The sequence below is a fragment of the Triticum dicoccoides genome, chromosome 2B, assembly GCF_002162155.2.
Source record: "Triticum dicoccoides isolate Atlit2015 ecotype Zavitan chromosome 2B, WEW_v2.0, whole genome shotgun sequence".
NCBI classification, from domain to species: domain Eukaryota; kingdom Viridiplantae; phylum Streptophyta; class Magnoliopsida; order Poales; family Poaceae; genus Triticum; species Triticum dicoccoides.
In genome coordinates, this window is record NC_041383.1 from 257,350,240 (window position 1) to 257,371,671 (window position 21,432).

The 21,432-nt window shown below is 40.9% G+C and overlaps 1 long non-coding RNA gene across 1 annotated transcript; it reads left to right on the forward strand.

Moving 5' to 3' along the window:
• Positions 1-541: 541 nt before the first annotated feature.
• On the forward strand, positions 542-2,144 carry LOC119367649. The gene is made up of 4 exons (XR_005176369.1): positions 542-716; positions 1,302-1,442; positions 1,525-1,653; positions 1,742-2,144. It is a non-coding gene; the product is annotated as an uncharacterized LOC119367649 (long non-coding RNA).
• The last annotated feature ends 19,288 nt before the right edge of the window (positions 2,145-21,432 follow it).

A 21,432-nucleotide genomic window follows, 5' to 3' on the forward strand; every position in this document is an offset into this window, starting at 1 on the left:
TGAGTTGAAAGATGGATGAACTTATGAAACTTTTTGCTACTAAGAGCGCTCCTATTTATCCTAATGATATGCCTTTGCTACTTTGATTGAGAATAATAATGAATCTATGGATGTGAATTTTGTTAGTAGGAATAATTTTTGTAACAATGCTTATAGAGGAAACTTTAATCCTAGACCGTTTCCTAGTAAATCCTCTAATAATTATGGTAATCTATTTATATATAAAAAGTGCTTTACTGGGTAACCAGAAAAAAAAGAATTACCTAGAAAATCCCATAATAATTAGTAACATCTGGCCGTCAATTAAAACCGATTAGACAAGCACAACCAATGGATTGAAAAGAATGAAAATTACCCACCAATGCCCTTAATAAGTTATCTCGCCCACGTAAAAAAAACAAAGTAATTAAGCTAGAAAATCTCACAAAAATTAGAAACATCTATCCCTTAATTTATTAGGAGAGATAACCACAATCGTTAGATCTTACAAACAATTTAGTAACACCTAGAAATTACCCACTATGCCTAAGCTTTTCTCCACGCCTCTTGTATCTCACAAAGGTACCCAAAAAAACACGGATCAGAAAAAGGGATCAATCAGGGGACGTGGCTCTCCATCCGTTTCGCCGCCGCCATAAACGCATCGTTCCTTTGCCATGTCGATCATGCATCGTCGCCATGGTATGTTTCCACTGTTCCATCAATTCCATTGCCAGGTATGTTTCCCCATAAATGTCTACGTCTCCATGTATGATTAGTTGACATTGATTCCGTGAGTCCATACTACTTCTTCTGTAGGCGTCTTCCCTTTTAAATCCACCATCAATTTGTAAACGTCTTCCCTTTTAAATCCATCTTCAATTTTCATCACCTGGCCTCGATCCTTGCTTGCATATCAGAAAACGTGGAGTTTGGGATTGCAAAGGTGCTTAAATAATTATGATGGTTGCTGCATACATTAATTTAGGATTTTTCTTTGCTCCATGCTTCATATATTTGTTTCTCCTTTTTGCTGTGTGATGCTAAGAATTAGCAATAAAATTTTGCACGAGCAAGAAATTAACACAGGGATGAAGGACAATATTATACTGTATCTAACAAGCAATGGCCATAGAGAACACATAATAATTAGTGCCAATCAATAGATACTTAATGTTTCATCCAATCAAAAGTCTATGCAGAGAACCGAAAAGACAACCTATTGTAGGATATGTCTATAGTGCAGTCCATACTAATATACATGCTCTGAGAAGTTAACAACTTGACATGTATATTTCTTCCTCATGATTCATGATCTGTAGCTCGAACTAGAATGAGAGCAGCAGGAGGCAGCAACCCGGTGCCAGTGGCTTGCCTCGGACATTCCTGCTCGGAGAGAACCCCATTGTGTCTCCTACATGAGGATGTATGCTCCAGACTGGACAAACGAGTACCAGCAGCAGGTGCGCCGTACCTTCGAGCCTTGCCCTGTCATGGATTGTGATATTCAATCTTAACCATAACATATGCCACTGCATGTCTCAGGTGATTAAATTAATCTGTTTACTACAATGTCCTACAAGAAGTAGGATGAAGCTAAGTTCAGCGCTCCTGGGCAGTAAGTCAATTAATCCCGGCAACATCCAGACTCTGCAGGATATTTAGTGTCAAATGGTGAGACCAATTAACTGCCTAACAGTTGCTGCTTCATACGATTTTCTTGACACAACATAATCTAACTTTTCTTGGTCAACCATCATAGGTTTATTTCACAAATTGATGTAAACAAACGGTCGCTTAAAGAAGTCACCGCGTCTTGAGGATGTCTTAAGCGGCTATCACAAGGATATGATTACTCAGCCCAGTATTTTCAAGCATTATTATTGGGCATAGTCTTAGTCATCCGGTCGCAATGCCAATGAAGCAAGAAAATAACCAGAAGGAAGACTCATTTAAGTGCATGTATCAACATAATTTCCACTTCTTCCAATATTCATTCTTTTCTTCTCATTATGTTGCCAGTTTCCTACTTTGTAGGATGTAAAATATGAAATACATTTTCTGATAGTTTCATTTGTTTGTTCAAAGCATTGGAAACATGCATCAACATTTGATGCAAATAGCTCAATAATATCAATTAGTATCAACAATCTATATTATGTGATACCTGATATTTGAATCTTATTATACAGTACAAGCCAATAGTGAGTGCCCATGCATCATTATGTTTTATATGTTATGCAACTAGATCAATTTTCCTATTCAATTATTATAAATCTCAGTTTATCTTTGGGAATTATTAAAACTATAGTGAAGCCCAAATAAAATAACTACTTCCTCCGTTCCTAAAGAAGTCTTTGTAGAGATTCCACTATTGATTAGATACGGAGCAAAATGAGTGAATCTACACTCTAAATGCGTCTATATACATTTGTATGTGGTTCATAGTGGAATCTCTACAAAGACTTATATTTAGGAACGGAGGGAGTATTTTTTAAGTATGCTAAATATTAATGGGGGTAGGGGGGCTAACGCCGATGCCGGTCACTAGCCCGGAAAAAAGTGGAGGGACATAAACAAATTAACATTATGCCCTTAGTTATGAACACTACTGTAGAGACAATAATCGTGTAGCCCATGAATTAGCTAGGCTTGCTAAGTTCTCCAGGGAAGTATTGCCGTTGATTGTCTCTGATGCTACTATTGTAGCAACTTAATAAAGAGGAGGTTTATGTGTCAAAAAAAAAAACATTATGCCCTTAGTTATGTTTGGCATGTATAACTTACAATGATCATGTAGTTGATGGACCAGAAGTCAATCTGATGAAAATCAACATCAGACAATATGTAGGAGCACAAAATACATAAATGGTGCAGATTATACTGGTGCAATCGCACAAAATCAGAAAAGGGGAAGGGAGAAGGAGGGACCTGCAGGTGGAAGAATGCAACGCCAGAGCTGGGCTACAGCTATCAAGAATGAAGACAGCGTGATAAGCTGTCTCGCTTTGGGACAACAACGACGCGTCCGGTTCGGCGCTTGTGGATGACAACGCCTTCGCACAGGATCCAAGATAGCTACGGGGGACGAGATCGACACCCTCATCGCCTCCATGGACACCGACTGCAACGGCAATCGGCTTCGACGAGCTCGCCTCCTCCCTCGCGCAACGGCTATTCGGGACCTGCAACCCCTCCGTCGCCGTTCACTGGCCCAAGAGATCCACGACCACGAGGCACGGGGGGATCCAAACCAGCTGTTGTAGAAAGCCACAGCGTGGCCGTACCACTTACCCTTGACGTGGGGTGCGTGCAGGTGAGCACGATCAAGAAGGAAATGAGGGGAACATCAGATCAGTCCTCACACGCGGTGGATCGAAGCTGGACCGGCTTCCCTCATGGGAGCTCCCGAGAAGACAAGAACACAAGACTGGAGAAAGGGGGAAGTGAGTGTTCAGCTTGGTGGGACCCCTGATGCTGTCGCGTTGTGCACAATGGTCAGAGGAAAGTGAAGAGCCAACTTTTTCTTTGCTTGCGATTCAGGCGTGAGACAAGCTTGGTGTCTTCTAAAATTGTCTTACCTTAACTCTATTAAGTGTTCATGAAATAAAAACATAGGTACCATTACGATTTTAGTGGACATATATTACATAACTGCACCCTAAATTCATCTTAACTCAAGTTCTAAGATGTTTACGGTCAACTAAAAGGCGCGGACAAACATAATTGGTGGAAATTACGGTTGCACGCAATTACAACTAGAAACTCAATATATCAATCTGACAACTTTTTAGCATATATTCTGAGGCATGCGTGAAACCAGTAAAAACTACTTGTTCTATGTTTAACGAAAGAGAAATCTTAAGCAACATTTTAAATCAAAGACTAATGATTTTGTAGGGCTATAACGGGCAATTGCGGAAATGGCGGGCATTTTTTCAGTCAGGGGAGAGGATTTTTGTACTTTGGAAATATGAAATATCCCGCACATATATTATACCAATGAGAATTGTGGGAAAACGACAAGTATATGCAGACGTGCGAGTAAATATTGCAAGGCATTTACCTTTGAATAAGTTGTTGACGAGTGTATGTCATGAACAAATAAATTAGTTGTCTTTCTATTGGGCTTATGTGGTTTGAGGAAAATAAGTAATAGTAAAGAATATTCTTAGGTCTCGACCTTTCAAATTTTATAGGCACAATTCCTACCTTTCGGTATTTCCAACCTTAACACGTAAACAATAAATGCATTGTTGATACTGGTCACAAAAAAATCATTTGAAAATATATTTTTACTACCTACTACATGGCAAAGCCCCACAGTCCTTTATTACCACCCAGAAACCAAATTCAACTGTATAGAACAGCAACTAAAAGCAGAAAGTAAAAAAACATTTGAAAATGTTGCAGTGATGGTCAACATAAATATGTAGTTAATGTGGCTTTGAATTGAGATTTATGATATCTGAAGTTTTAGTTTTGTACATGGTGCATAATATCAAGCATTGATTTTCTCTCTTGTGGATTTGGGTTTTATAGAAGAAGCTTAGATCTCATAAATATTTCAACAAAAATGACAATAGTCACCAGTGTAACACGAACTTCTAATTGGCATCACAAGGTTAGGAACATGCATACAACCAAATTTCATCACCCCTTATTCTCTTGACTAAACATGTCTTAAATCCATGAAGTGTGGACAAAATTGTGTTCTCATAACATTAGTCCCCAATTTTTCTTTAGATAAACCAAATAATATGTTCTCAATATTAAACTTTCTAAAGTTCTAGCCCGCGCATCGAGCGGGCCACTTTGCTAGTTCCTACAACAACTCTTATGGAAATTTTAATAAGATGCCCTCTGATTTTGAGAATAGCGTTAAAGAATTTATGATCTCTCAAAAGAATTTTAATGCTTTGCTTGAAGAAAAATTGCTTAAAGTTGATGAATTGGCTAGGAACGTCGATAGACTTTCGCTTGATGTTAATTCTTTGAAACTTAGATCTATTCCACCTAAGCATGATATCAATGAGTCTCTCAAAGCCATGATAATTTCCATTGATGAGTGTAAAGAAAGAACCGCTAGGTTGCGTGCTAAGAAAGATTGCTTTGTAAAAGCGTGTTCTTCTAGTCTCCATGAAAATACTGATGAAGATCTAAAAGTTATTGATGTATCCCCTATTAAATCCTTGTTTTGCAATATGAATCTTGATAATGATGGGACTGGAAATGAGTGAACTTTAGTTAAACGGCGTCCCAATAATTCGGAATTTTTAGATCTCGATGCTAAATTTGGTAAAAGTGGGATTGGAGAGGTCAAGACTTTACATAGCATTGAACCCACTATTATGGATTTAAAGGAATTTAATTATGATAATTGTTCTTTAATAGATTGCATTTCCTTGTTGCAATCCGTGTTGAATTTTCCTCATGCTTATAGTCAAAATAAAGCTTTTACCAAACATATTGTTGATGCCTTGATGCAATCTTATGAGGAAAAACTTGAGTTGGAAGTTTCTATACCTAGAAAACTTTATGATGAGTGGGAACCTACTATAAAGATTAAAATTAAAGATCATGAGTGCTATGCTTTGTGTGATTTGGGTGCTAGTGTTTCCACGATTCCGAAAAACTTTATGTGATGTGCTAGGTTTCCATGATTTTGATGATTGTTCTTTAAACTTGCACCTTGCGAATTCCACCATTAAGAAACCTATGGGAAGGATCAATGATGTTCTTATTGTTGCAAATAGGAATTATGTGCCCGTAGATTTTATTGTTCTTGATATAGATTGCAATCTTTCATGTCCTATTATTCTTGGTAGACCTTTCCTTAGAACAATTGGTGCAAGTATTGATATGAAGGAAGGAAATATTAGATTCCAATTTTCCATTAAGGAAAGGAATGGAACACTTTCCAATAAATAAATTTAAATTACCTTATGAATCTATCATGTGAGCTACTTATGAATTGAATGACAAAGATGTCACTACTTAGATCTATTCTCGCTTTTATGCCTAGCTAGGGGCGTTAAACGATAGCGCTAGTTGGGAGGCAACCCAATTTTATTTTTGTTTCTTAACTTTTTCTTTTGTTTAGTAATAAATATTTCATCTAGCTTCTGTTTAGATGTGTTTTCATGTTTTAATTAGTGTTTGTGCCAAGTAGAACCTATAGGATAACCTATGGTGATAGTTAATTTGATTCTGCTGAAAAACACAAACTTTTGCGCGCACGAGAATAATTTAATAAATCACAGAAACGTGATTTTGTATTGATTCGTTTTTCTGTAGATCAATAGACAAATTTCCCAGGACATCCTATTTTGGTAGGAGTTTTAGAGGTCCATAAGTATTCGAAAGTTACAGATTTCTACAGACTGTTCTGTTTTTGACAGATTCTGTTTTTCGTGTGGTGTTTGCTTATTTTGATGAATCTATGGCTAGTATCGGGGGGTATGAACCATAGTGAAGTTGGAATAAAGTAGGTTTAACACCAATATAAATAAAGAATGAGTTCATTACAATATCTTATGTGGTAGTTTTCTTTCTTGCACTACCGGAGATTATGAGATTTCCTGTTGAGTTTTGTGTTGTGAAGTTTTCAAGTTTTGGGTAAAGGATTGATGGATTATGGAATAAGGAGTGGCAAGATCCTAAGCTTGGTTATGCCCACGGCACCCCAAGATATTCAAGGATAACCAAAAGCCTAAACTTGGGGATGCCCCGGAAGGCATCTCCTCTTTCGTTTTCGTTTATCGGTAACTTTACTTGGACCTATATTTTTATTCGCCACATGATATGTGTTTTGTTTGGAGCATCTTGTATGATATGAGTCTTTTCTTTTTAGATTACCACAATCATCCTTGCTGTGCAAACCTTATGGGAGAAACCCACATGATTTAGAATTTACTAGAATACTCTATGTGCTTCACTTATATCTTTTGAGCTAGATAATTTTTGCTCTAGTACTTCACTTATACTTTTTAGAGCACGGCAGTGGTTTAATTTTGTGGAAATTGTTGACATCTCATGCTTCACTTATATTATTTTGAGAGTCTTTTAGAACAACATGGTATTTCCTATGGTTATAAAATTGGTCCTAGAATGATGGGCATCCAAGTTGGGTACAATAAAAACTATCATAGAAAGTGAATTGGATGCTATGATCAATTTGATGTTTGCTAATTGTTTTGAGATATGAGGATGGTGATATTAGAGTCATGCTAGTGGGGTAATTATGAGTTTGAGGAATACTTGTGTCGAAGTTTGTGATTCCCATAGCATGCACGTATGGAGAACCGCTTTGTGATGAAGTTGGAGCATAATTTATTTATTGATTGTCTTCCTTATGAATGGCGGTCGGGGATGAGCGATGGTCTTTTGCTACCAATCTATCCCCCTAGGAGCATGCGCGTAATATTTTGTTTTCAATGGCTTGTAGATTTTTGCAATAAGTATATGAGTTCTTTATGATTAATGTTGAGTCCATGGATTATATGTACTCTCACCCTTCCACCATTGCTACCTCTCTTGTGCCGCGCAACTTTCGCCGGTACCATACACCCACTATACCTTCCTCAAAACAGCCACCATACCTACCTATTATGGCATTTCCATAGCCATTCCGAGATATATTGCCATGCAACTATCCACCGTTCCGTTTATTATGACACGCATCATCATTGTCATATTGCTCTTGAATGATCATGTAGTTGAAATCGTATTTGTGGCAAAGCCACCTTCATAGTTTCCATACATGTCACTCTTGGTTCATTGCATATCCCGGTACACTGCCGGAGGCATTCATATAGAGTCATATCTTGTTCTAAGTATCGAGTTGTAATCTTGAGTTGTAAGTAAATAGAAGTGTGACGATCTTCATTATTAGAGCATTGTCCCAAGTGAGGAAAGGATGATGGAAACTATGATTCCCCCACAAGTCGGGATGAGACTTCGAACTTTACAAAAAAAAGAGAAAGGACAAATAAAAAAAGAGGAATGCCAAATAAAAAAATGAGAGAAAAAGAGAGAAGGGACAATGCTACTATCCTTCTAGCACACTTGTGCTTCAAAGTAGTACCACGATATTCATGATAGAGAGTCTCCTATGTTGTCACTTTCATATACTAGTGGGAATTTTGAATTATAGAACTTGGCTTGTATATTCCAATGACAGACTTCCTCAAAACGCCCTAGGTCTTCATGAGCAAGCAAGTTGGATGCACACCCACTTAGTTTCTGTTATCGAGCTTTCATACATTTATAGCTCTAGTGCATTCGTTGCATGGCAATCCCTACTCACTCATATTGATATCTATTAATGGGAATCTCCATAGCCCGTTGATACGCCTAGTTGATGTGAGACTATCTTCTCCTTTTTTTGTCTTCTCCACAACCACCATTCTATTCCACCTATAGCGCTATGTCCATGGCTCACGCTAATGTATTGCGTGAAAGTTGAAAATATTTGAGAATACTAAAGTATGAAACAATTGCTTGGCTTGTCATCGGGGTTGTGCATGATTAAATACTTTGTGTGATGAAGATAGAGCATAGCTAGACTATATGATTTTGTAGGGATAGATTTATTTAGCCATGTTATTTTGAGAAGACATGATTGCTTTGTTAAGTATGCTTGAAGTATTATTGTTTATCATGTCAATATGAACTTTTATTTTGAATCATTTGGACCTGAACATTCATGCCACAATAAACAAAATTACATTGAGAATTATGCTAGGTAGCATTCCACATCAAAACTTCTGTTTTTATCATTTACCTACTCGAGGACGAGCAGGAATTAAGCTTGGGGATGCTTGATATGTCTCCAACGTATCTATAATTTTTTATTGTTCCATGCTATTATATTACCCGTTTTGGATGTTTATGGGCTTTACTTTACACTTTCATATCATTTTTGGGACTAACCTACTAACCGGAGGCCCAGCCCGAATTGCTGTTTTTTTGCCTGTTTCAGTGTTTTGAAGAAAAGGAATATCAAACGGAGTATAAATGGGATGAAACCTTTGGGAGCGATCTTTTTGGAACAAATGCAAACCAGGAGAATTGGAGTGGACGTCAAGCAACAAACGAGCCGGCCACGAGGGTGTCCTGCGCGCCCCCCACCCACGTGGGCCCCTCGTTGCTCGACTGACATACTCCCTTCGCCTATATATACTCCGTACCCTGAAAACATCTAGGAGCACCATGAAAACCTAATTCCACTGCCGCAACCTTCTGTATCCATGAGATCCCATCTTGGAGCCTTCGCTGGTGCTCCGCCGGAGGGGGAATCGACCATGGAGGGCATGTACATCATCTTCAAGGCCTCTCCAGTGAGTTGTGAGTAGTTTACCATAGACCTTTGGGTCCATAGTTCTTAGCTAGATGGCTTCTTCTCTCTCTTCGAATCTCAATACAAAGTTCTCCTCGATCTTCTTGGAGATCTATTCGATGTAACTCTTTTTGCGGTGTGTTTGTCGAGATCCGATGAATTGTGGGTTTATGACGAAGTTTATCTATGAGAAATATTTGAATATCCTCTGAATTATTTTATGTATGATTTGTTATTTTTGCAAGTCTCTTCGAATTATCAGTTTGGTATGGCCTACTAGATTGATCTTTCTTGCAATGGGAGAAGTGCTTAGCTTTGGGTTCAATCTTGCGGTGTCCTTTCCGAGTGACAGCAGGGGCAGCAAGGCACGTATTGTATTGTTGCCATCGAGGACAAAAAGATGGGGTTTATATCATATTGCATGAGTTTATCCCTCTACATCATGTCATCTTTCTTGATGCGTTACTCTATTCTTCTTGAACTTAATACTCTAGATGCAGGCAGGAGTCGGTCGATGTGTGGAGTAATAGTAGTAGGTGCAGAATCGTTTTGATCTACTTGTCACGGACGTGATGCCTATATACATGATCATGCCTAGATATTCTCATAACTATGCACTTTTCTATCAATTGCTCGATAGTAATTTATTCACCCACCGTAATACTTATGCTATCTTGAGAGAATCCACTAGTGAAAGCTATGGCCCCCAGTTCTATCTTTTATCTTATAAGTGTTCCATCTACTTTTATTTGCATCTTTACTTTCCAATCTATATCATAAAAATACCAAAAATATTTATCTTTTCTTATTATCTCTATTAGATCTCACCTTCGCAAGTTACCGTGAAGGGATTGACAACCCCTTTATCGCGTTGGTTGCGAGGTTCTTGTTTATTTGTGTAGGTGTGTGGGACTTTTGAGGAGCCTCCTACTAGATTGATACCTTGGTTCTCAAAAACTGAGGGAAATACTTACGCTACTTTGCTGCATCACCCTTTCCTCTTCAAGGGAAAAAACAACGCATGCTCAAGAGGTAGCAGTGCGCGCCTCTACATCGACCAGCATGTACGTACATGTTCGCGACCAGAATGGCAACGCTACATACGCTTCGACTAGGTGGGTCCCGACTGTCAGACACTTCCTTGCATGCGAAGATCTAGCTGGTGGGTCCCAGCAGTCAGGGGGGCGAATCATTTTTTTGCCCAGATGCACTTCCTTGCGTGCGAAGATGTAGCTGGTGGGTCCCAGTAGTTAGGGCGGAAACATTTGTTCGCGAAATACAGTGGCCCGTCCGGTGGGTCCCTGCTGTCAGGTGGAGGAATAATTATTTTGCGCGTAATAAGGAGGCACTTCCTTGCGGCCGCCGTGGACCCAGCTGTCAGTCTCTCCACGTACAGTACTCTTCCGATGGAAGTCGTTCCTTGACCACGTTGACCACGCCACGCCGAGACCACCAGGGCGGTGGACGACGGCGAGGCCTAGGAAGGGGACAACACGGAGCCGGGGAAGACACGACAGTGGAAGCCCGCGCGGAGAGGAGTACGAGGGTTCACTGGTTCGGCTGCGGTGTGAGGTTGTCGTCGCCGCAGAATAACAGGGGGTGTGGGTGAGTAGAGGGATGGCCTGACCAGCGGTGGGAGTAGTAGGGGGCACTGAGGCCTTCACGGGATCACAGTCGGCCACGGGAGGCAGGAGCACGCGGCACAACCGGCGCTGGTTTGGGCGGCTGGAGCAAGAAGACGAGAGGTTGAAGGAGCACTAGGGCCGTTGGATGGACATCGTACGGTCACTGGAGCTAATCGTTCATATTGACTAAGTTGACAAAGCCCTCCATCCCCGTCAACTTAGTTGGCCCACAAGTCAGCCTCCCACTATAGTGGGTCCCAGCTAGCAGGGGGTATTCATTTTTTTGTGCGTAATAAGAGGCCCTTCCTTGCGTGCGAAGATATAGCTGGTGGGTCCGACCTATCTGCAGGGGGAACATTTTTTTGGCGAAATACAGAGGCCCTTCCGGTGGGTCCCAGCTGTCAGGTGGAGGAATCATTATTTTGCGCGTAATAAGGAGGCATTTCCTTGTGTGCGGCCGTGGACCCAGCTGTCAACCTCTCCATGTACAGTCCATGTCCGATGGATGTCGTTTGTTGACCACATTGACCAGGCTGCGCCGAGAGCACCATGGCGGTGGACGACGGCGAGGCCTAGGAAGGGAACAACACGGAGCCGAGGAAGACTCAGCAATGGTTGCCCACGCGGTGGGGAGTACGAGGGTTTACTGGTCTGCTACTATCGCCGGAAAATAAGAAGAGGTGTGGGTGAGTAGAGGAATGGCCTGGCCAGCAATGAAGTAGGGTGGGGCGATGCGACCTGTGCGGCAGCACAGCCGGCTACGGGGCGGGAGCAGGCAGTTCCACCGGTGCTGGTTTGGGCGGCTGGAGCAAGAAGATTAGATATTGAAGAAGCAGCACGGCCGTTGGATTAACATCCAACGGTCATTGCTGCTAGAATCGTTTGTGGACTAAGTTAACAAAGCATGTCGTACACGCCAACCTAGTAGACCCACAAGTCAACCTCCAAATTTGTCCCAAACAGCATACAGCCTGAAATTTCTAGCCAGATTCAAATTAATTTTAAATCTAAATATACCTTGATTTAAATTTAATGAAATTTTACCCGCACAAAAACAATGGAATTTATAATATCAAAATCCAAAAGAAAAAAGTATTTTGGAACTAATTGGCTGTTTGCTGTATTTTTTCATTTTACATCCCATTTATTATTACTTATAGCCCATTTATTATTACTTATAGCCCATTTTCTGGGCAAAATGCACCCCTCCTTGTCTTGAAAGATTTCCGGCCCAGCAGGGCGTAGAAAAGCAAGTAGGCCTTCGTTGGTTATTCTCCAAATAAAAAAATAGCTGGCTAGGCATTTTCATAAAGGAAAAAACAAACTGGGCTGGACTTGTCATATGAAATAAAAGCCTGGGCTAGACGGGCCATAGGTCCCGCACAACCTAGTTGATACCCTTCTCCGTCCCGAAAAAATAAAATTACTGCGCGCTGCTGGGTCCCTACTGTCATCCTCACCATGTACAGTCATCTCCTTATTCCTCTCGGTTGTTGACCATGTTGACAACACCAGAGGGCGGCGCCGCGGCGAGCGAACCAAGGCGGAGGACGATGGTGAGGCCTCGGATGGGAACAAACAGGAGCCGGGGAAGATGCGCAAAGTTTTAGGGTGCGATGTGGCTATGATGCGTGCGCAGCAGCACAACCCGCCGTGCGAGGCGGGAGCAGGCGGTCCCGCCGGTGCTGGTTTGGCTTTGGTGGCTAGAGGAAGAAGAGACTGAAGAAACACGACAGACATTGAATTTCAATCCAACGGTCAAGGTTGGCACAATCCTTTGTTGATTAAGCTGACACCAAGTAGCATGCTTTTTATATATAGGAAGAAAAGAAACACTCGGCTCGTTCGCCTGATAACATTCCCGAAACTACGACCGTTCGATCTTGTGTCGCAACTAAAACTGCGAGGAAAATGTATTCGTCTGCCGTCCTCCTCTCAGGGAACGTTCGCCACATAAGTGACTAGCACCCTTGGTTTTCAACTGAAAGCACAAGTGCTCCCTAGGTGGTTTTGGTAATTAATGTCAACATATCTCTTGTTGGACTAACACTTTTATCTAGTATATTTCAGACAAGTTCAACAATGGAGTGGCATGGACTAAAGGATGTGGAACTCCTTCAAGATGCTAAGGACAAGGGATTGGTTAAAGATTCAAGCTCAAGACTCTTCATTTTACATTTTAGTGATCCAAGATCACATTGAGTCTATAGGAAAAGCCAATACTATCAAGAAGGGATGAGGTGTTGCTTAATGAGTTTCTTGCTCCACAGTGCTTAGTGACATGCTCCAAAACCCTCAACTACTTTCCCACTTCCACACATATGTCCTAAACCTAAAGCCAAAATCGGTCACACCGATTCTTTCTATCCGGCGCCACCGAGTTCAGATGTCATAGCCACTGCCACAAACCCTAGGCAAATCGGTCTCACCGATAGGGATCTCGGTCTCACCGAGATGGGATTGCAATCTCTCTGTGTATGTACATTACCAAAATCGGTCTCACCGAGTTTGTGTAATCAGTACTACCGAGATTACAATGCAAACTCTCTGGTTAACTTATTACCAAAATCGGCCCCACCGAGTTTGAGTAATCGGTCCCACCGAGTTTTCCTGACCAACTCTCTGGTTAGCTAATTACCAAAATCGGTCTCACCGAGTTTGTGTAATCGGTCTCACCGAGATTACGTTATGCCCTAACCCTAACCATATCGGTCCTACCGAGTTGCATATCGGTCCCACCGAAAATCCTAACGGTCACTAGGTTTACTAAATCGGTCTGACCGAGTTTGTTGATTCGGTCCCACCGAGATTGGTAAATTGTGTGTAATGATTAGATTTTGTGTGGAGGCTATATATACCCCTCCACCTCCTCTTCATTCGTGGAGAGATCCATCAGAACAAACCTACACTTCCAACTTACCTGTTCTGAGAGAGAACTACCTACTCATGTGTTGAGGCCAAAGTATTCCATTCCTACCATATGAATCTTGATCTCTAGCCTTCCCCAAGTTGCTTTCCACTCAAATCTTCTTTCCACCAGATCCAAATCCTATGAGAGAGAGTTGAGTGTTGGGGAGACTATCATTTGAAGCACAAGAGCAAGGAGTTCATCATCAACGCACCATTTGTTACTTCTTGGAGAGTGGTGTCTCCTAGATTGGCTAGGTGTCACTTGGGAGCCTCTGACAAGATTGTGGAGTTGAACCATGGAGTTTGTAAGGGCAAGGAGATTGCCTACTTCGTGAAGATCTACCGCTAGTGAGGCAAGTCCTTCGTGGGCGACGGCCATGGTGGGATAGACAAGGTTGCTTCTTTGTGGACCCTTCTTGGGTGGAGCCCTCCGTGGACTCGCGCAGCCGTTACCCTTCGTGGGTTGAAGTCTCCATCAACGTGGATGTACGATAGCACCACCTATCGGAACCACGCCAAAAACATCCGTGTCTCCAATTGCGTTTGAATCCTCCAAAACCCCTCCCTTTACATTCTTGCAAGTTGCATGCTTTACTTTCAGCTGCTCATATACTCTTTGCATGCTTGCTTTCTATATGTTGTGAATGTTAAACTTGTGCCTAAACTCCACTTAAACTTAAAGAAGCTAAAAACTGCAACTTTGGTACTTAGTGTCTAATCACCCCCCCTCTAGACACCTCTTCTCAAGGTCCTACAAGTGGTATCAGAGCTTTGGTCTCCATTGCCTTGGTCTAATCACCATTGGAGGAAGATGGATGAGTCTACTTTGGGGAGTCTTAGACATAGAGTGCTTATACTTGATGGAGAGTGTTTTCATGAGTGGAAAAATGAGATGCTTGTAATTTTCAATCAATATCATTTGAACAAGTATATTGCTAGTCCTTGTGCACCTTGTGTTGATCCTATGCATCCTACCCTTGATGAGTCTATTGACATGATTAGGAATGTTAGAACTGTTAATCTTATCACTAGAGGCTTGCCTAGAAACTTGATTATAAAACTGCCTACCCTTGAGTGTGCTTACACTATATGGAAATTTCTTGAGGAACGGTTTCCTGATTATTCTTTGAAAAATCTTGATGAAATTCTTCATAAGTCTATTGCCTTGAGTAAGATGAATTCCATTGATCTTATGCGTGCCAAAGGAAATGTTGGAATTATTAGCGATATTATTTCCGAAGCCACTAGAATTCATAAGCAAGATTATTGTCAAACTCATACTAATGAATCACTCTCACTAGGAATTGATCCACCACATGATGATGTTGAACATGGATACTATGATGAGGATGATGATGATGACTTTGATCTTGATGATGTAATGAGACATTTTGGTCTTATGGCAAATCTTCGGGGATATATGGTAGGAGGAAAGGAATGGGTCCTTGACAGTGGATGTACCGATCACATGACCGGAGATAAAGACATGTTTCGTGAGCTTGCTGAAAATGATAGTCCTCGAAAGTATGTCACTTTTGGTGACAACTCAAAGGGTAAGGTGGTTGGCCTCGGTAAGGTGGCCATCTCACATGATAGCTCCATTCAGAATGTTATGCTCATTGAATCTCTTGGCTACAACTTACTTTCAGTATCTAGACTTGCTGATTTCGGTTTCAATGTCCTATTTACTGAAGTAGATTGCCAAGTGTTTCGTCGAGACAATCATAAAATGGTCTTTACCGGCATACGTAGAGGTGATCTATACATTGTTTATTCCACTAAAAAGGCTCAACCTAAAACTTGCTTCATTGCTAAATCCTCAAAAGGTTGGTTATGGCATAGACGACTAGGTAAAGTTAGCATGAGAAACCTTGACAAGATTATTAAGGGGAATCATATCCTTGGTGTTAACGATGTCATATTTGATAAGGATAGACTTTGTAGTGCTTGTCAAGCAGGTAAACAGGTTGGAGGAAGGCATCCTGTGAAGAACATCATGACCACAAGGAGGCCACTCGAGCTACTTCACATGGATCTTTTTGGTGCCAACTCTTACAAGAGTCTCGGTGGAAATTCTTTTGGTCTAGTTATAGTTGATGATTTTTCAAGATTTACGTGAGTGTTCTTTATCGATGATAAATTGTAGGTCCAAAAGATCTTCAAAAACTTCGCTAGGAAGGCCCAAAATCAGTTTGAAGTGAAGATCAAGAAGGTTCGCAGCGACAACGGAACGGAGTTCAAGAATGCAAATGTGGACACCTTTCTTGACGAAGAAGGGATTTCACACGAGTTCTCGGCTACGTACACACCTCAACAAAATGGAGTTGTTGAGAGCAAGAACTGGTCGCTCATCAAAATGGCGAGAACGATGCTTGATGAGTACAAGACACCGAAGCACTTTTGGGCAGAAGTGGTTGAGACAGCTTGTCACGCAACAAATCGCTTGTATCTTCACAAGCTACTCGGCAAGACGGCATACGAGCTCCTCACCGGTAACAAACCCCAAGTTGGATACTTTCGAGTATTCGGCTCAAAGTGCTACATTCTTGATAATCATCATCGTTCTAAATTTGCTCCTAAGTCACATTAAGGTTTCCTACTAGGTTATGGCTCAAACTCTCACACATACCATGTCTACAACAATTTCACCCGAAAGGTTGAAGAGACGGTAGATGTGAAGTTTGATGAATCTAACGGCTCGCAGGTAGAGCAATTGCCAATTGATGTAGGAGACAAAGATCCTTCGGAAGCAATCCAAGACTTGTCTATTGGCAAGGTCCGTCCAACGGAGGTGAAGGAGAGTACCTCGTCCGTCCAAGTGGAAGCTTCTACTTCACGACAAGGTGAACCAAGAGTTAATACGGAAGCATCCACAAGTGGGACACACCAAGATGAAGAAAACGAGGAAGTGCATCAAGAACGTCAACAACCTCCTTCTCCACCACGACAAGAGAACGACAATGCCAACAATGAAGAAGATCAAGAAGAAGAAGAAGATGAAGAAGATGTTCAACCAAAACCCAAGCAAATGCTTTCACGAGTTCGAGCAAGAATTGCTAAAGACCATACTGTCGAGCAAATCTACAATGATATTCAAACCGGGAGAATCACTCGCTCTAAAACTCGTTTAGTTAACTTTTGTGAAAACTATTCTTTCATCTCAAGCATTGAACCTATGAAGGTCGAAGAAGCATTGGAAGATCCGGATTGGATAAATGCTATGCATGAAGAGCTACACAACTTTGAGAGAAACCAAGTTTGGACATTGGTTGAGAAGCCCGACAACAACCACAACATCATCGGTACCAAATGGGTGTTTTCGCAACAAGCAAGATGAAGATGGACAAGTAGTTCGCAACAAAGCACGTCTCGTCGCCCAAGGCTACACACAAGTCGAAGGTATGGACTATGTTGAGACTTATGCTCCCGTTGCTAGACTTGAGTCTATTCACATCTTACTTGCCTATGCTAATCACCATGATATCACATTGTACCAAATGGACATTAAAAGTGCTTTTCTAAATGGTGAAATAGAGGAGGAAGTTTATGTTAAAAAACCTCCCGGCTTTGTCAATCCTAAGAAACCAAATCACATTTACAAACTTCACAAAGCTCTTTATGGTCTTAAACAAGCTCCTAGAGCTTGGTACAAATGCTTAACGAAGTTTCTTCTTGGAAAGGGATTTAAAATTGGGAAAATTGATTCTACTCTTTTTACTAAAAGGGTTAATGGAGAATTATTTGTATGCCAAATTTATGTTGATGATATCATATTTGGATCAACTAACCCTCATTTTAGTGAGAAGTTTGGAAAGCTAATGTCGGAGAAGTTTGAGATGTCAATGATGAGTGAACTCAAATTCTTTCTTTGGTTGCAAATCAAGCAAACTAAGGAAGGTACTTTTGTCTCTCAAATGAAGTACACTAAGGACTTATTCAAGAAGTTCAATATGCAAGAATGCAAAGGTATGTATACACCCATGCCTACTAGTGGACATCTTGATTTGACCAAAGATGGTGAACCGGTTGATCAAAAGGTCTATCGCTCTATGATTGGTTCATTGTTATACCTATGTGCTTCACGTCCCGATATTATGCTAAGTGTGTGCATGTGTGCAAGATATCAAGCTGCTCCTAAAGAATGTCATCTTAAGGCTGTGAAAAGGATAGTGAGATACTTAATTCATACACCAAATTTTGGCATTTGGTATCCTAAGAGGGCCTCTTTCGATCTTGTTGGCTACTCCGACTAGGACTATGCCGGAGACAAGGTTGATAGAAAGTCCACTTCGGGTACTTGTCAATTTCTTGGTAGATCTCTTGTGTCTTGGTCCTCCAAGAAACAAAACTCGGTATCCTTATCCACTGCCGAAGCGGAATACATTGCCGCTGGTTCATGTTGTGCTCAATTACTTTGGATGACCCAAACTCTTAAAGATTACGGGATATATGTGAAACATGTTCCATTGCTTTGTGACAATGAAAGTGCTATCAAAATTGGTCATAATCATGTGCAACATTCTCGAACTAAGCATATTGAAGTTCGTCATCATTTCATTCGAGATCATGTTGCTAAGGGAGACATTGATATTAAGCATGTTCGCACCGAAAAGCAATTAGCAGATATATTCACTAAACCTCTTGATGAGAAATTTTTTTGCAGGTTGAGAGGAGAATTGAACATCATTGATGCTTCAAACTTGGAGTAGAAACTCCATTGGATACATGCAAGACATGGGCTTATGACTAATCCTTGATATTTCTCTTATGATGAAAATATTATATCTTGGACATATTTGCATCTTGCATGTTATCTAACCCATGTAGGTACTTGGTTGAATAAAATTCCATGAGATTGTAACCTACACATCTTGAGCAATCTTTACATCACCAAGTCTCTATACAAAGGTGGTTGAAGACAAGGAAGCACGAAACCATTCAAACATATCCTTTGACAAATTCTATGTTGAGCTTCATGATTGTCATTTTTGGATACACAAGTGCTCTTCCTTGCAAGAACTAAACCATGTATGAAGATGCACTCAAATTCCAAGTGGTGCTCCCAACTCTTGATGAGCTACATCAACCTTGAGCAACCCACACAAGTTCAACTACATGATCAACACCACCAACCAAGGTATGTTATTCCATCTTAGAGAAGCTTTACTCCAAGACATGAGCTAAACCAACTCGACAAGATGTGAATACATCAAGATGCTTAAACAAAAAATGGTAATCCCATTTTGAGCTTAAACGATGAGTATGACCCATGATCAAGTGATCTCACTTGACTCCTAAGTCAATATACTCTACCATAGGTGACTTTGTCGCCGACCATCTCTAGATGAAGTTCTCTTGTGTTCTTTTCTGTGTTTTTGCATTTGTCTCATGCATATTTGTTTCCCCTTTCAAAAAAAATTCATCTAGATTTCTTTCTTTTCTGTTTGTTCAGCATTTTCTGCATCCAATTCATTGCATATCATTCAGTAAATTCCTTGAAAATCTTTGTGAGATCAGTCTAGTCCAGTGAGCTGAGGTGACAAGTGTTTTCTCTACGATGAACTCGGTTCCACCGATTAGTTATTTTCAGTCCAACCGAATCCTTTCGGTACAACCGAAGCATACCACTCGGTGCCACCGATTTCACCACAAGAAAATCAGTTTGCCACTTACTCTGTGTTTCATCTGATCCAGCTCCACTCAATGAATCTTGTCCTCTACAAGCATCACATTTTTGTAAATGCTTTGTGCTGTGACTCAAGGATCAAACCCTTCTTGGAAATTGATGTCAAAGGGGGAGAGAGAGATCACATCAAAGCTTATCATTTAGAGAGAGATCACATCAGAGAATATATCACCTCCTCAGGGGGAGAAAGAGATCTCCATGGGGAGAGAATACTCAAGTAGAAAGTATTTCTCAAGGATCCCAGATGCTTGGTGTTGAAGAGGAGAGATGCCACATGTCTTACTGAGGGGAAAGACATGTTCATATGTGCTTATTTGCATTAGTTTGCATTATCTCTATTCATTCATATCTTTCAGCTCTGATTTTTTGTTCCCTATCTTCTCCCAGCATCCCATGCTTGATTCAGGGGGAGCAAGACATCTAAGGGAAAGAAATCATTTAAATTCATTGCATATCTTTACTCTTGGGGACATGTCTAATCCAATGTGGTACTTAGTACTCACTCTCTACATGTCATCCCAGTCTTGGTATTCTTGTGGTTTCTTCTGTTTGCTCTGGCTAGTAGATGTACCTATGTTATCTAACGTTGTTTGTGCAGGTTCATTCCATCCTAAGCCAACTCAAGACTACAAGGTAAGTATATGCATCATAATCATGTGTATGAGGAATTCTTGCTGATGTACATACTGTTTGCAAGAAGGACTCATGAGCATGAAGGTATTTTCTTTAATATTCTTTGCTCTGATGCATATGGCCAAGATACATGTAACACATTGCTTACTCTGCCATGGTTATGCTCTCACATGCTTCTATATTCTATATTTCACATGATTGCATACATGTAGGGGGAGCCTATGCTTGTTACATGTCTTTCCAAAGATTTACTTGATATTCTTTATATCCTTATCTAAATCTTTGATGTATGTTGTCATCAGTTACCAAAAAGGGGGAGATTGAAAGCACAAGTGTTCCCTAGGTGGTTTTGGTAATTAATGTCAACATATCTCTTGTTGGACTAACACTTTTATCTAGTATATTTCAGACAAGTTCAACAATGGAGTGGCATGGACTAAAGGATGTGGAAGTCCTTCAAGATGCTAAGGACAAGGGATTGGTTAAAGCTTCAAGCTCAAGACTCTTCATTTTACATTTTAGTGATCCAAGATCACATTGAGTCTATAGGAAAAGCCAATACTATCAAGAAGGGATGAGGTGTTGCTTAATGAGTTTCTTGCTCCACAGTGCTTAGTGACATGCTCCAAAACCCTCAACTCCTTTCCCACTTCCACACATATGTCCTAAACCTAAAGCCAAAATCAGTCACACCGATTCTTTCTATCCGGCGCCACTGAGTTCAGATGTCATAGCCACTGCCACAAACCCTAGGCAAATCGGTCTCACCGATAGGGATCTCAGTCTCACCGAGATGGGATTGCAATCTCTCTGTGTATGTCCATTACCAAAATCGGTCTCACCGAGTTTGTGTAATCGGTACTACCGAGATTACAATGCAAACGCTCTGGTTAACTTATTTCCAAAATCGGTCCCACCGAGTTTGAGTAATCGGTCCCACCGAGTTTGCCTGACCAACTCTCTGGTTAGCTAATTACCAAAATTGGTCTCACCGAGTTTGTGTAATCGGTCTCACCAAGATTACGTTATGCCCTAACCCTAACCATATCGGTCCTACCGAGTTGCATACGGTCCCACCGAAAATCCTAACGGTCACTAGGTTTACTAAATCAGTCTGACCGAGTTTGTTGATTCGGTCCCACCGAGATTGGTAAATTGTGTGTAATGGTTAGATTTTGTGTGGAGGCTATATATACCCCTCCACCTCCTCTTCATTCATGGAGAGATCCATCAGAACAAACCTACACTTCCAACTTACC